Raw genomic sequence first — 16,189 nt, 5'->3', positions numbered from 1 at the left:
TCCGTAATACATCCGTCGGGAGCCTTCTCACTGCTTTCTCTGACAACTTCACAGCACTATGGTGCCCCGTCTTCTACCTGCCTAATTTTTCAATGATTGTCAAATTTGTGTCGCTATATTTCATTTCATTGTTTTATCTCGCTGTATCTCCAGACAGGCCTTATTGCTAGACACAAGCCGATTAAAAAGGGTGCACGCAGATAGAGCGAGGATAATGTGTTTTGTCGGATTGAATGTGAGTCTCAAAGCCAGCTTTATTTAGATAGATTCACTTTTTGTCTGTATGATTCCCCCAAGGGAGTCAACAGCTTGATGTAGGCCTGTATAAGACGAAGTACCTAAACACTCAACATCGAGATCAAGCATGTGTGTATTAGTATGTAGGCGTGTAAACATTTATTGTGTCAATTAAAACAAGTTATTTTATGTTTTTGGATGTACTTTCTGACACACACCTAGCCTATGACATTACACCGTGAGGGTGCCTTTCCTGCCCAATTAAAACAAGACAGCATATCTGCAGAGAAGATTGAAACTCAAGCATTTAGTTTATTTTAATTACTCTCCTCTCACTTTGTCCCTCCCTCGGTAACACGCACGCTGTGACAGCCTCCAATTAGGATCTGGCTTATTGCTCGCTTTCTTTAACAGCTATTCCTAATTAGGAGGAACTCGACAAACACACTCACATGCACACGCACATGCGCACTCGGGCACGCACACACACACACACACGCACACTCACACACACAGATACTCTCAAACACACTCACACACTCACACACACATACTCACACACACACTCACACACACACACACACACACACACACACACACACACACACTCACACGCACACGTATACCCAACGGCTCAGTTGACACCAGGTGCCCGGTGGAATCAGTGCTATCCGTCTCTTCTGAATTTATTTCTGTCTATTTGTTATTCTGCCTCCGTCTCGACACCGCTGAACTTTGTCACTCTCCACATCGCTGTCACACCAATGCCAGCTCCGATGGCATATTAAATGAGTAGTGCAATACCATTGCAAACAAACATTAATTTTATATATATATATATTAAGAAGTACTGCACATTAAAGAGTTTATTATAGAATTATGGTCATGATTGAAACTGGCATAATGGATAGAGATGAGAGAACAAGGTTTTTTGGATGAGTTTCAAAACAAGCTTATGAAAGAATCTCTTTCTCTGTGTGCTCCATTTGTTTTGTAAATCATCTTCACCATTCAGGAGACCCACTATGACGTGCATCATTTATTTATTTATTCTTCGCCAAAGGTTGTTTACCATTAACACTTTAGTCAACTTCAGAATGAGTCTATGGATTCTGTCTATTGATAAGGGACATTGGCAGCAATGTTCAGGAAGGGATAATTTAATTACATTGCTTGAATGCAGCCACAGGGTATGCCAATAGGCCAATATCTAACTAATGAGCTACACTGGTTTTTGCCCTTTCTTTTACACCTTTCACGTCTTTCATATTCTGATATAATAACTGAATATATATATGTATATTACACTGGGATTATGTAGGTCAATGAAGGAAGGTTCAGGACTAGGATCATGTCCGGTTCAGGACTAGGATCATGGCCGGTTCAGGACCAGTTAGTTAGTTAGTTTCTTTATTGTCCCCAAGGGGATAATTATTTTCACACAGTCAAGTCAAGTTGGTTTCAGAGCAGCATACATAGACTAGGATCCTGTCAGATTCAGGACTAGGATCATGTCAGATTCAGGACTAGGATCATGTCAGGTTCAGGACTAGGATCATGTCAGATTCCGGACTAGGATCATGTCAGATTCAGGAAAAGGATCATGTCAGGTTAGGATCAGACTAGGATCATGTCAGGTTCAGGACTAGGATCATGTCAGGTTCGGGACTAGGATCATGTCAGATTCAGGACTAGGATCATGTCAGATTCAGGACTAGGATCATGTCAGATTCAGGACTAGGATCATGTCAGATTCCGGACTAGGATCATGTCAGATTCAGGACTAGGATCATGTCAGATTCAGGACTAGGATCATGTCAGGTTAGGATCAGACTAGGATCATGTCAGGTTCAGGACTAGGATCATGTCAGATTCAGGACTAGGATCATATAAGGTTCAGGATTAGGATCATGTCAGGTTCAGGACTAGGATCATGTCAGGTTCAGGACTAGGATCATGTCAGATTCAGGAGTCAGGACTAGGATGATGTCATAGCTCACAATAAGCACAATGGCCTTGATGATCATCTGATACAGTCATGCTGTTTTCCGATCACGGTTGCTTTCAGTGTTTCCCTGCCGGTTGTTTTTATTTTTGTGTCGTGCGGTGCATTGCGTTCTCCTGAAATACTGGAGAAACAATATTTCACCCATATTTTAGCTTCATGCTTTTCCAATTTTCCAAGTTCCTAAATTTAAAAATATTCAAATTTTTCTAAAGTTTTATGCATTTATATTTGAAGATGAGTTTTCTGCAGCATGTTTTAATTTAATTTAAAACTTTTTTAATCACATTTATTTTTGTAGATTTTTCAAATGGTATGCATAAAGCCTTACTTTGGTTACGTTTATGATATTTTTAGGTGTTTTTATGTCTTCCTTGTGTTTTGTTGACCTTCACATTGAGCTAGCCTTGATTATTTTGCAGCCTAAAACATCCTACGCTCCATTTGCACGTAGGTTTGTGTGTGTGTGTGTGTGTGTGTGTGTGTGTGTGTGTGTGTGTGTGTGTGTGTGTGTGTGTGTGCTGCAGCCGCATAGGGAAAGATTAGAAAGGAACCGTAACTGTTTTAAACAAAACATCTAAAAGATGATGTGCTTAGCCTAGCCCCAGGCACACATTCTCTGGCTCACACTTTTAGGGAGTGGCCTTTTTTAAATGTCATCAATGCCTTAATAGTACAGTTCCTGCTTACATAATTACAGTACCCTTGATCGATTTTATCTCTTTATTCAAAGTTGTCAAAGCTGGGAGGATTCTTTTGACTTTATTTTGTGATTATCCTCAACTTTGGATATCAATTCTGAGGAGCTCAGCTCAGCTCATCTTATTTCTAAACCGAAGGGACATTGATTACTGTTGGGTTTTACAGTGCGGCTGAAATTGTTATGTGTGTGGTGGGGGTTTTATTACCAGTATTTTATTACCAGTATTGGTAATAAAACTTTGACACTGTAGTTGTTGATTTAGTAATCTGCGTCACACACTCCCAACAGACATAGATTGACCAGTAGAGATGAGACTACTAGCCAACATGTCTTTATTTACAGGAAAATGCAGATTACCACAGGAAATGCCATAATCTGAAAATCAATAAGCATTTATACTATATCGGCCAAATCTTTATGCAACTACAACACATTGAAATGACCGCCTCCATTTTGTAAGCATGGGAGCATTAGCATGTTAGTTATTGCGTTGGTGAAAACGTTTATTTGGCAATTGTTTATTAATTAATCAGAAAAGGATTTGTCATTATGGGAAGACGTTGTGTTGGAAACTGCCACAGTTTTGCTCCTCTGAAACCTGGCAAAACAACATTTTCACAACATTAGCTTCCGGTTACGGTTAATGGACGTAGATTTAGGACTTTACAGCACTACAACTCTCTTGAGTCCTTTCAGTCTGACGTAGTGTTGTCAACTGAAAAAGTTCTGTGGTGCATTTTGGTGTACTGATGTACTTCCAGTGGATCTTTGGCAGTTCCTGAAAGGAAGGTCTGATTTCTCACTTTCATCGAGTCATTTGCTCTTCAGTCTGATTATAAACTTCTGTATAAGTTTTATTTTAACTTCGCTCATCAAAATAACTAAACTCCCAACCCTTTACGTTATAGATGTATACCTAGTCGGCACACAGAACACATTTCACATTTTTCTGAACACATTGGCTGATTCTATTCTGTCTTCTTGTGCTGGTCGGGACTAGCATCCCGGGAGCTGGCGTCATTAGCAAACTGCAGGCTCTACAAGACAGGTTTTGCATTCTATTACATGGCTGTAGGCAGCAAACATGCATTGGTTAGCTGCTGATTTATATTTACTTGAGTTAGTAATGTTGACGTGAGTATTGAACACGGGAGCCAGCGTGGGACGATGTCATTGTTTATAGCCACTGTCTTAGAACTTCTCTTAGGTTTATACAAAGCAGCAGTCCACAGAGTTGTTAATCAGGCTGGATCAGGGCTCTGAGTGATGTGAGACATTCCCGCGCCCTCCTTGTGGAAGTGACATTAGGTGGTTGCAGTGGTGCAGTTATTAGTGTACACACCTAGGTGAAGTCGGAGTTGGGGGAAACCGGGCTCCACCCCTGCGATGTAATTCTTTCAGTTAAATTTTGGTAAACACCTTTTTGTCTGCTTTCAATTATCAAAGTATTTAGTTCATAGGCCTATAAGGGGCAGAACATTGGCATCGTCTTCTTCCCAGTAAAATAGGTCTCCGAAGACAGGACTCAACATGAACGAGAGCAGGTGTCATATTAGCCTTTGATTTAGTTAAATTAGGTGTGCGTGTGTGTGTGCGTGTGTGCGCGTGCGTGCGTGCGTGCGTGTGCAATGCATATATAGAAAAAGAGGAGAGTAGAAAAAATGATCAACCAACACAATTCCTTCCAAAAGGAAGGTGGCCATTTCGGTGTGGCATAACGACATACAAGCCACCCATAAGAGCTAAGAAGAAAACAATGTTGTCAGCACAGCAGTCCACATTTTTGGCTGCTCTGTGAACTAGACTTGAAATACAATGATCAATGAAAGATACCCCCCTCGAAATGGGGGGGAATCTGCAGCCTGTCTTTTCCCACTATATATATATATATATTTACATATTAAAAACATATACATTTTGGGTGTGGTCACACGCCATTAGTTTCTGACCCACTGAAATTTAGGGTCACCGCACGCTACTGATATCAATACATTAAACACCAACAGACCACTTCAAGGAATTCTGTTACGGAAAAGGCACAACAGTGGAGTACTGGCTTAGTTGTGTCGCTAGGGGGCGCCACATACATACTTGATACAAAATATATTAGTTATAGCATGGAACCAATAGATGGCCAATATTATAAGCTTATCTATCTTGTTAATGTTGTTATGAAACCAAAGGGGAAATTTGATGATTATACATTTGGATTTTGACAAATCGTTTATGATTCACTTAACTATCCTTTTTATTAACTATCCACTATTTAATGCTTAGGCCTATTCAACCAGAATGCAATGATTTTAAGAGCAACTTGACCCTAGCTCCTTGAATAGAAAGGAGTAACTGAGCTGCCTTCATTCTCATCCAGTCCTTGAAATTAAATTTCCTGCGCACATTATAATACCGTACTATGATCAATTTAACATTTCTGGTCAAATGTCAAATATGTGTCCACTTTTTGGACTTTGTAAACTTTGTATATAAATTCTTAGGAGCTCAGCTCAGTTAATCTTGTCTATCTTCCATTTGACAACGTCCAAGCATGGAAGTTGTCGTCACAGTGACTCCTCTGAGGCATTTGGACATCAGGAAAAGTCACAAAATAGCATAGATTTCTATGTTTAAGATCCTATAATGCATACTTTCAGGTTTTAAACCAAAACTAAAAAATACTTTTGGGGTAACTGGAAAATCTTCATTTTCAAAGTCACAGAGGAAGTCTGTGTATTTAAATAATTTAAGAGAAGTTGAGCTTTTTGCAATTCTTCCGTAAACTATAACAGTTACTGTTTATATCATGGGAAAAACAGGAAATAGTGTTCACTGACAATATAATTTAGTTCTCACTCCTAGTGGTTTCTGAGTTCCGTTCTGGTGACCTTTAGATCTTTTCGAATAACAACAAAGTTTCAAATGAATGTAAACCACAGATCTATCATCATAGACAATCTGTGAGCTATTACGTGTTAGCGACAGCTAACATGTGATAGCTAAAAAATGCTAGCGCATATTATAGAAATAGATACTCTGACCTCTGGCCTTAGTACTCCCTTTATTTAAATGTGTATGCAAAATGCTGTGGCACTTATTCCTATGTGGACACATCCCAACTTTCATGACAAATGTAACAGCACACTGCACTGGACATGGCCCAGCATTGGTTAAAGGGGTCATATTAATTCAGAGGACAACTCCTCTAACCTTTGGCAGCCCAGGCTCTCAAAGGTGTGTGGGCTAATGGAAGAGAATGTGGTAATGGAGGATGTGGTAATGGAGGATGTGGTAAAAAGCCGTTGACAGCGCGCATACAGCCTGCGCGCTGTCTACAAACGTTCAGTCACGAGGAGGTTCAACCTTTTAAATTGAGCAGAAATACTTTTTAATGTACAGTTAGTAATCAAATGTATCAAGGGGCTTTATTTAAAGCTACAAAAAGAATACAAATAAAATAATAAATAAAAATTCAACGCAACTCTGACGTCCCCCAGATGGTGGGGGGCTAATGACGTCATCGTTTGTGTTTCAGGCGTCCACACAAATCCTAACACGAAACTGCATAGGTCCGGACAGATTTGAAACAACCTCCGAGGGTGGTTTCAGAAATGTGCGTTTACGGGCACCGGATTCGCCGGCTCCATCTGGACGGTCGGCCGAAACGCACAAGACGTATGCGGTTTCACCAAAAAATCGGCTTCGTGTTGACGGGGCCCAAGATAAAAAGTTGTAATGTTGTTGCTTTCTAAAGAGGAAACTGGGATACCATCAGTACCACAAGTAAAAAAAAAGAAAAAAAATACATGCATAAAAGATATGTGTATATATATGTATATATGTATATATGTATATATATATATATATAAAATACACAAAATATTTTGAAAATAAAGAATGTGGATTACATTTGTAAAGACAATGATTGTCCTTTGTATTATAATAAAGATACTTTTTAAAAAAAATAAAAAGAACTTACACATTCTTCAACCCCGGCCGCTGCTGGCCGTTTCGGTGCCCTACGCGAGCGGGAAGGGGGGGGGGGGGGGCGGGGGAAGGGGAGCCTCTTTTTATATATCAGGTAAAAACATATAACTGACGAAATTTAGTGATAGGTTATGCAATTAAGAAAAAACAACGGTGGGCCTCTTCATAACTAATTTATATATTTTTTTAATTCAATAATGTAATAATTATTTTTATTTTTTTATTTTTTTTACAAACCATAATTTTTTGTTCCCCCCCCCCCCCCAGGTACTTGGTGCCCTACGCACTCTGCGTATAGGGAGCGGCGGGCCTGCTTCAACCAATGACCACCCCCCCCCCCCCCCCCCATACCTTTTCCATGAAAGAGGAAGTGGTAATGCAAGCTGCATTACAGAAATAAGATAAAAAATTGTAACGTTATTGCCAGTGTTGTGCCTGAACGCGTTCATTGAACGATAGTTCATGAACTCGTTCATATTTTGGGCGAACGTGAACTGAACGTATTGTATTACTGCCTGATGAACGTTACTGTGAACTCGTTCATTCTGGTGTCTGTGAACGGCACCCTCACTTGGTTTAACTTCGTTCAATATGGGGGTTATTTGTTTATCAACACGGCGGATGCGCGCGCAGATCACCGTGTTGTTTGACCGGTTGCCATGGTAATCTCTGGTTAATTTGCAGTTGCGGTGTTGCCAGCTTACTGTTACATTAAACTGTAATCAGAAAAGGCGGTTATATGCTATAGACCCTATAGTATCTGTCGTATAAAGGCTGGGACGAATTTCAAATTATAAATATGTATTTATAATTTTATTATTTTGAAAGTATAGACCGGCGCAATTCCCATTGAAACGAATGGCGCGGTGATTATTCTTCAAAACGAGAGCTGTTAAATTGTAGAAAATGAATTAAACTGTAATCAGACAACGCGGTTATATGCTATAGACCCTAGAGCAGAGGTCCCAAATACGTAGATTGCGATCGACCGGTCTCTATTTCATCCTAGACAAACCACAAAGGGGGCTCAATGTTCAAAATACCGGAAAAAACAAATAGCTCACAGCACCATATTGAAAAAAAGAACTATGAACTAGTTCATTTTTTGGAACTGTGAACTTCGTTCAAAATTTTGAATTATGAACGTTTAACTGAACTAGTTCATTTTAAAATTTGTGAACTGAACTTTGAACTAGTTCACGTAGAAAGTGAACTTTCCCAACACTGGTTATTGCGGTGTGATGAAAAAAAGTGATGTGAACCATATATATATACATATATATGGTTCACATCACTCACACCCGTTGTCCATATATCCCATGTCCTGTGCTACACTTGCTCTTTCCCCCCATCCTTTGTTTGTTGGATAATGTTTATGTCCGGTCTGTCTGTGCCAAATTGTTTGATGGCTAACTTCTCTTCCAATTTTAACTTCTCAAATGTTTTTTTTAACAGAAACTCAACACACTGTTAATCACAGGTCTAACACCAATCGGCATATCTGCATCTGATATAGACGCGACGAAAGATACTGACGAAATAATTTGAGTGAAAACAACAATAGTTGTAGAATATGACCATGGGACAGACTACTTTACAAACATATAGGCGTTTTTTTAGCGCGGATTGCAATTATTATTGCAGCCTGCAGGGTTATGCGATAAACATACGGAGGAACGCGGTCGCTGAGCTGCCCTGCCGCAACATTGCATGACACGTAAACTCAACTAGAATCCCCACGATCATCCAAGATTTGATGTCAACAGACTAAAATTAGTCGGAAAGCCTACAGAAACTATAGATAGTTCATGCGACAATCACATTATTAAAAATAGATTTGGAGCAATGATTTACTGAGGAACTATGTTTTTGGGAGCATGCTTTTGCAAGTGGTTCGCAGCCCCTCCTGTCCGGACGGCACACGCCTGACACAAACACAAGGCAAGGTGGATTCAAATATTTACAAATATAAACCTGAAGACAGGTTTGTGTAAAGAGGGATACCAAGCACCATATGACCCACAACATAACTCTATTGTAGACCCAACTGGGACACAAATCTTCCGGTTATCCCCTCCTTCCAGGGACTGAGTGGAGCACCTCCAGTCTCCTGCTTCCAGTATAGAGGTCTGTGCTCTGTGTGAACGCTCGACCCGCTGGCCTGGGATATCTTAGCCTGAGAGTTAGCTCTCTCCAGGCCGCCTTAGCTCACTCCTCTCCTCTGACAACAAGCACACAGATACTGTAAAAGCTGTTAAGAGTTTAAGAGTTGTTTAAGAGCTGTTTAAGAGTTGGCAATATTATGAGCCGAGCTGGTGGCGATTGTTGACATTTAGGGAACGTGGTGATGGCTTAAAACCAGCCATCAACCATACACACTCTACAAGGATCATTAACATAGATACATAGAATAAAACATTGGACTTTGGACCCCACATCGCCGTCGCCATCCTATTGGAGGCCGAGAGCGGCCTGTAAACAAATACAACGGAATAGGGAAGCTGCGGTTTCTCTGTATAAAAAGCACTAACAAAGCAAGAATTTATTTTATTTGAGTCATTGAGGAACCAGTCCAGAAAGAAGAAATAAAAACAAAAAGTACAAATAAAAACCCAACCAGCGGGGATGCCTGCGTACATTAGGGGAAGGCCCCTTAGCTCTAGATTACAGAGTGCAGCGGTGTGCAGTATTTACAGCCAGTGAGGAAACATAGAGCACAATGATGGACATAATTCAGCATCTTTAGGATGTGGACCTTCTCAGCAGAATACAGCAGATCACCATTATCCAGGAAAAATCATAACAGAGTTGTTTCTAAAGAGGAAACTAGGATACCATCACTACCACAAGTAAAAAAAATAAAGATAAAAAACATGTGTATAAACATGTACTTATATATCCATACACACAAAATATTTTGAAAAAAATGATGTGGATTACATTTGTAAAAACATTGATTGTCCTTTGTATTATAATTAAGACACATTTTGAAAAAAAAAACAAACTTAAACATGCTTCAACCAATGATCCCCCCCCCCAAGCCGCTATAGGTTGAATGCGCCAGGAATGTAAAAAAATGATGTCCATATTGAAATCCATAAGTGCACAAAATGCATGATCCAATGTTAAGTGATGACAAAGACACTTTTAAATGCATTACACCATTTTGATTCTTTAGATTTATTGATAATTCAGTCTAATTCTTTTTTTAACTATAATTAGCTAGCCATTAACCGTTAACTGTTTGCTCAAAACAAAGAAGTATCAAAAGGCAAAGTTGAGAGTAACAACAATACAAACAAAATACAGTACAAATAACATCAAAAGAGCAAAAGAGGCACAGAAAGATCTCTGCGGGCATCCATACTTGTTGTTATGAAGTCTAGTCTCACGAACGATATGTTTTTCTGGGTTTATGTCATAGCCTACGAACTTCTGAGGGGCGTTTCCTGAACACACTTATTTCGGACGAAGGGAAGGTTTACGTAAAGACACGTAAGAGCTTCCGAACCTCTGAGCTGCTTTGAAGGCGGCATTCGTAGTGGCCAACCAACAGGGTTCAAATGTGACGTAATTAGTTCTGCAACACTTTTTGTCTTACGCAATTATTTAGCGACATTTTTGACCGTGACGTCAGTGACGCGACGCTCAAAAGACAGACGCATATCCCGCTATGTGGCGCGTTCATATCGCTGGAAATATGGCAAAATATTTTTGCGATGTCGGAAAGTTCTGGTGAACGACATCACATTACGCTCTTGTGATTCTACTTCCGTTCGGCAACTGGGGCCAGATTTTGATAACAGAGTTGCCCAGTTGGTGACGTATATTTAATAGTGACGTGCATTAACATGGCTGAACATGAACGTTTTACACAACATAAAAGAATCAACCATCATATAACATTCTTTACTATTGATTGACGTCGTAAGGTCTGTTGGCATGGACTTTGCTCAGTTTGAAACGTTGTGTTCTGGTAAACCAGCTCTAGGTAAGGGCAAGTGTAGCCTTCCTTTAGATCGGGTTGGGGTCCCAGAGAATGGACCAAGTTCCTTTTAGATCGGGATGGAGTCCCAAAGTGGGTATCAGAGAGACTGTTGATCTGATCTTGAATACATTGCACTTTCTAAAGTGCTTATCTATTTTACTCATTTCTTTGCATATGTTCTCTTTAACTTATCTATTATTTTATTTTATTGTATGACAATGTTTATATGTGAAGCACTTTGAGTCTGCCTTGTGTATGAAGGTGCTCTAAAGTGCTCTATAAATATAGTTGCCTTGCCTTGTCCATACAATGTGCTTCTCATAAATAAAAGCAAAAGGATAGTAGGTGATAGGCTACAAGGAAATAAAGGCGTTCGAACTTGAAACTGATCCTAATAAGTTCTGTTTAGTTCTGACAGGTTTTTATCAGATAAAAAAAACCTGCTCTGAAGAACTTTTAGTTTCCCAACACAGTGCACATGAACAGTCGCTATCGGAAACAAGCGTAAGTAAGCGTTAGCGTCGTCACTGATGAGGCATCTCATTATCACCAGGACCGTGAAAGCACCTTTAATCATACGTCGTACTCACGTCATATCCCGCCTCAACCGTATCCAATCAGCGTCGACTAGGCTCAGTAGCGACTCAGAAAGCATCAGGACTTCTTGTATATAGGGCCCAGAATTTGGTGCTACCCCCCTGATTGAACCAGCAACCTCCTAAGCACTTCTGGGATTGTCAACTTCGGCATAAATAGCTTCGGGTGAGGCTGTTCGAGGGGGAATGGGTTGTAATGTACTGTAGACGGTGGGAGGCTGGTCACAGTTTGGACTCTGGAGAGAACATATAATACATACATTTGTTGCATTATTCAGTTATCTTATAAACAAGAAGTACAAATTACCATTTTATTGACAATTTATATATGTATTGTTATCTTACATACGTTTGACATATTTGGTTTTAATGATCATTGTTGTTACAAAATGTAAGTATGACATGTAGGAAATCATCTTACCTGGTCATCGCTACCAGGGGAATGGATTTCAAGTAAATCTTTATGGTGATCATATGAAAAAAAGGTTCCAAAAATAATATATTATGTATATATATATATATATATATATGTATGTGACATTTTATTTAATACAAACTGCTGATAAAAGTGTAACTTACTATTTCTTCTCCATTTGCAATGACAAATACACAGAATGCACAATGCCACGATGAAGCACATACAGCATGCAATGATGATTTTTAGGGGGTAAATGCGATAACAACCTGTCAACAAACAAAAAGAGAAAAAGGAATAACTCTACCGTTGTGTATCATCAAACAGAACACCCTCCAATCAACTACAATTCTTTGTCTATCTTGAGTGAATGAATGCTTTCAAATTGTTTACATATATATATGAGGTGCTGTAGGCGATATCTTTGTGTTGTTGGTTAGAAATGGCATAGGTATCCGTCAGCCATTAGTCAGTCCCTCCAGAAAAACGCGATCATGCGATCGCATAATTCAACGCATAATCAGCCAAAGTCCGCATATTCATGCGGGGGTCGCATTTTTTCAAATATGCCGCACTTTCACCGCATAAATTGCAGATTTCCGCGCAAAATATGCGGGGCTTGCATGATTTCATACTCCCCGCATTTTCGTTGCAAAAAAGTCACATATATCTTAGCAGAAAGTTGAAAAATGTTGCGTTTACTTCACACAAGAGCAGCCATTTCCCCCTGTTGCCATGGGAACGTTATGAAGTGATGTAATTACGCAATGTGAACGTCATCGAAAAGCTGCATTTTCCGCAAGTTCCCGCATTTTCCGCAAATCTTGCTCATTTTACTCATTAATTCTCTCTCTCTTTCTCTCTCTCTCTGTATATGTATATATTAGTGCTGTCAAGCGATTAAAATATTTAATCGCATTAATGTCAGAGCTGTTAACGTTTCGGAGCTGTCGGGCTGATTACTGCCGGATAACAATATTGCGTTCATAAAAGTTCCTTGCAGCGCCGTCCGGTGTGGGTACCGGATTGACTCGGCTGCCAGATCGGCTCGGGGTCCTAGATGCGCAATAATGACGCACTTCCTGTAAACGCTGTCTTTTAAATGCGCATGCGCGTTTCATTCATTCCCATGTTATTCCCAAGTATAAACAATCTCATGTGGAAATTGCATTAAATGAAGGATACAATTTCGCACGTTGAGCACACAGTTGTGTGACTCGTTTATTTAGTTTTTATAAAGGGACAGCGATCCCTGAAACACAGAGACAGTAAAAGACATGCCTAACACAGTGTAAAGAACAACACATAACAAAATACTGTAGGTGAATTATGTAACACTCACTACACTCCTTTTGTTTTCTAATCTATGAATAATAATCTAATGTACAAATTATTGTTGCCTATACTTGGGTAATATATAAAAGAAGAATCGGTTAACTCCGTTCACTGAACGGGGCGATACACTTTATTTCCAGCGCTCCCAACAGAGTCAAAACAGCGACCCACACGCAGACACTTCCGTTCTCCTCCTTCAGAATAAGAAGTAAGTAAGTCCCTAACAGGAACTGGGTTACATATGCATTCATCAGTGCTTTTAGACGTGTTTCCAATGGCTTTGTTTGTGCGAAAGAACGGGCTGCGTTCAATGAAATCAAAACCAAAACGGATTGAGCCTTCTTTTTATGTCCATGATTGAGCCCCGTTTATAAACAACCCTTCCGGGTTTTGTCCGTTGGCTTGTGTCGATAGTCATCTGTAAGCGCAGGACCCCGAGTCGATCTGGCAGCCGAGTCAATCTGGTACCCACACCGGCAGCCTGAGCTGTGCGCCCGCAACCTCTCACTCACTCAACAAACTGTCAACGTCGCAACCAAGTCGATTTTGTCTAGAGGGGAATAACTGAGCGGCCCCTCCCAAAGTGGTACAGCCCAGGTGTGCCTTGAACTGCGATTGGTAAGAAAGACGTGACAGCTAATGACAACATTGAACTCTTGTGCAGCAGGCTCGAACAGAGTGACACACAAACACACACACACTTTTCAGGAGTTTTTCACCCGCTCCGTATCCTTGCTTGCCCCAACAAGTTTGTGCGGCATGCTTGTTGTTTTGTTTCTGGTGTAGCTAGATCCGGTATGGTGTTGTAGTTTTTCTTATGTGACTAGTTGTTGCTAGACAGCAGGTGAAAAAGCTACAAGAGCTTCAATATTTTCCACAATCTTACATTTACATTTACATTTAGGGCATTTAGCAGACACTTTTATCCAAAGCGACTTACAATAAGTGCATTTGTTACAATAAGTACATTTGTCATAAGTGAAACAATATATTGCTGTCGGTACAGTAAAGACGTTCATAGAACCAAGTGCAAGTATAACAATCGCTAGGCTAACCCATTCCCCGTGTAAAGCAGCGATAGCAGCTACTGTAGATCTTACCTTTTAAACAAAGAGGTTTTATCTCCATCGTGGCCTTTGACCAGCTCACTTTGTTGCTATGGTTACAGATGGCGATCGAACCATTTGAGAGGTAGAGTTGGAGCAGGACATCAGAGGTCACGACCTCTGCTGGGTCTCCTCCAACCTCAGAGCAGGTTTGATTGGTGCACGTGAAGGTGGAGTTTAAGGAGGAGCTCTGAGTGCTACAGGTCACGGTCACTTTACAGGATTCAGAACTGAGAGACACAGGCGACACATTCATGACTACTGGTGATACCTGATCTGGAACAAGGAGATTTAGATCATTAATATACAAACAAAGAAAAAGCTTGTATCGAATGTCTGTACTCTGTTTCAGTGAACATACCTTGAACTGTGACGTTGTATGTAGCAATAACTTTATCTTCTGCACCACTATTTACTGCTTCGTAAAGTCCACTGTCATTCAATCCTACATTTTTTATTTGCAATGAGTAATTCTCTGTTGAAAACTCTGCCCTTTTGCCATAGAAATTTTCTATAGCCCCTGTTTGACTAGGATTATGTCTTATTATTTTTTTTTGTTTGAAGCGCCAAATAAGCAGACTGGAGGGTTTCTGCGTTTTTAATTCCATGAATAAATCCTCTCCCTTGAGCAAAAAAACAGTAGACAAATTAAGTTCTGACCCTGTAAAAAACAAGAAAGGATTACAAAATAAATCATTTAATCATGTGCATGCATTTAATTCTCCAGCTATATGATGTACTCACACAATGACACATTGAATATTGCAAGCTATAAATCATGCTTTCTCACATAGAGATCCAAAATAATTGAATACAAGGGTTTTAAACTGAGCATAGCATTGCAAAGTGATTAATGCAACAGGAAACGCAGAACAAATATTTGTATTCGTTAATGCGGATGTTGTAAAAACGGATGACGTTAATTGTAAAACGATTTCCTCATACCAATGAAAGCAATGGGCTACAAAATATCACGAAAAATGCTAGAATGGTAGAAAATGAGTTACATGTTTTACCTTGTAAGCTGACGAACCAATAATTAAGAAAATACAGAGCATGGAGAACTATAGAGCAGAGATACATGTTAGATAGGCTGATCCTTTTCCTCGAATGAGGAAACTAGAGACAAGCGTTGAACCGAACCATAGCATCGTAGGGTGTGTGTCTTTCTCTTTACCAGCCCCCCCCAAAAATATATATATCCCCGTCCGCCTGACCTAACACGCCTCTTCAGTAAATGCCATCTTTTGTGTGTTCCAGGCAATGATGATGATCAGGATCAATGAACGACAACGGCATGTTATGAGATCGAACAGATTGACTTATTTTTATCAAATTTGTTAACGATTTCAGCCACATAAAACCACAGATTTAAACCACAAACAAAATGCGCCATACTCACATCATTTGCACTACGAGCAGCATCAACCCTATGGCCCAACCAATTTATGAATTCAAGACACAACTTTGACCTTCAATTTAATCGTCCATATCAGTGATAACAATAAGGCCTCGCTTTTGATGGCAGAGGAACTCGCTCTCCACAGACAACCAGAAACGCATTCAGGATCATATTTCCTACGTTTTTTCTCCTCCCTTAATGCTGACTTCTGGTGACTTGGGACAAGGAAACGATGCATTTTAAAACTAATACAAGCCCGCACAATTACCAATATCAATAGAGCTGCATACAGATGTGTATCTTTTCTTTGCGTGTTGCGTGTCGCGCCTCCCCTGTGGCTCTTTGGCGCCCCCCAGGGGAGGCGCGCCTCACCTATTGAAAACCACTGGCCTAGGCTAAACAAGTTATTTGGCAAACCAAC

The 16,189-nt window shown here is 40.0% G+C and overlaps 1 long non-coding RNA gene across 1 annotated transcript; it reads right to left on the bottom strand.

Moving 5' to 3' along the window:
- Positions 1–9,492: 9,492 nt before the first annotated feature.
- On the bottom strand, positions 9,493–15,519 carry LOC307085526. Its single transcript, XR_013812375.1, has 6 exons — positions 15,383–15,519; positions 14,728–15,027; positions 14,361–14,642; positions 12,090–12,194; positions 11,932–11,969; positions 9,493–11,746 (listed from the first exon to the last, which is right to left on the bottom strand). It is a non-coding gene; the product is annotated as an uncharacterized lncRNA (long non-coding RNA).
- Between the last annotated feature and the right edge of the window lie 670 nt (positions 15,520–16,189).

Source organism: Pollachius pollachius (assembly GCF_949987615.1).
Source record: "Pollachius pollachius genome assembly, chromosome: 14".
NCBI lineage: Eukaryota > Metazoa > Chordata > Actinopteri > Gadiformes > Gadidae > Pollachius > Pollachius pollachius.
Note: the sequence above shows the minus strand (reverse complement) of the source record. Positions and strands in the feature narration are given on the sequence as shown.